Consider the following 909-nt stretch of genomic DNA (forward strand, 5'->3'; position numbering starts at 1 on the left):
GAGTAAAATTCTTCATGTCCTCTTCATTACACTGCTAGCACGACTGTTCACAGTTCATGGGGTGCACTTTGAAAATGACTTCACCACAATTTGCTACAACGCTGGTTTTAATCATAATTATTTTTTAACTTCTTTGTATAAAACAGTTGTCCAACTGTAGCTTTTTTTAAAAGAGATTTTCGCTATAGGGTGTGTGCGCTTGCTGGAGAGACAGAGACAGAAAATGAGAAATCACACCCCCCCCCGGGGGGGATGGCCACACTGCAGTCCCTTCTCCTCGGGAATGGCCACACTGCAATCCCTTCTCCATTCTCTTGGGATCTTGGGCACACATGCCTGGCATGAGTTTTAAGCCACTGGGTCTGGGACTTGAACTATAGGCCACTGTGAGAGTAAACTTTACACCATCTGTCGGTCCCCTAACTGTAGTTTTTATAAAGTAACTTTTTTAAACCAAGTACACACACAGACACATATAACATATGTGTATCTTTTTTCTTTCCATTTTTCTCTTTACTATTGAAAACAACAAAGAAGTAAACTTGGGCAACCAGGATTGGCATGTTAGGCATGAAATGCTCAGAAAAGTTCTTAAGACAAGCAAGTGGGCTGACTTGGTCAAGATAGCAGTGTTAGTTCATAGCTTAAGGACTCCTTGGCTCCAAAGGTTTTGCAAAAACAATATTAAAAAACATCATACCAAATATAAAGTAAACATCTCTGCAGTACAGAAATGGAACAGAAGAATGCCTTGGGCAGAGCCAAGGGCAGGAAAAAGGGGCAGGAGTTTAGGGTATAAGTGGATAGAAGTGTCCTTGAAGGTGAAGGACCGGAAATTGATTCCGTGGTGGCTCTCACCGCCAAGCAAGGAAGAGGTAAACGGGCAACATGCCAACTCCAGCCCAGGTG

The sequence above is a fragment of the Tupaia chinensis genome, unplaced genomic scaffold (assembly GCF_000334495.1).
Source record: "Tupaia chinensis unplaced genomic scaffold, TupChi_1.0 Scaffold150243_1, whole genome shotgun sequence".
Lineage (NCBI taxonomy): Eukaryota > Metazoa > Chordata > Mammalia > Scandentia > Tupaiidae > Tupaia > Tupaia belangeri.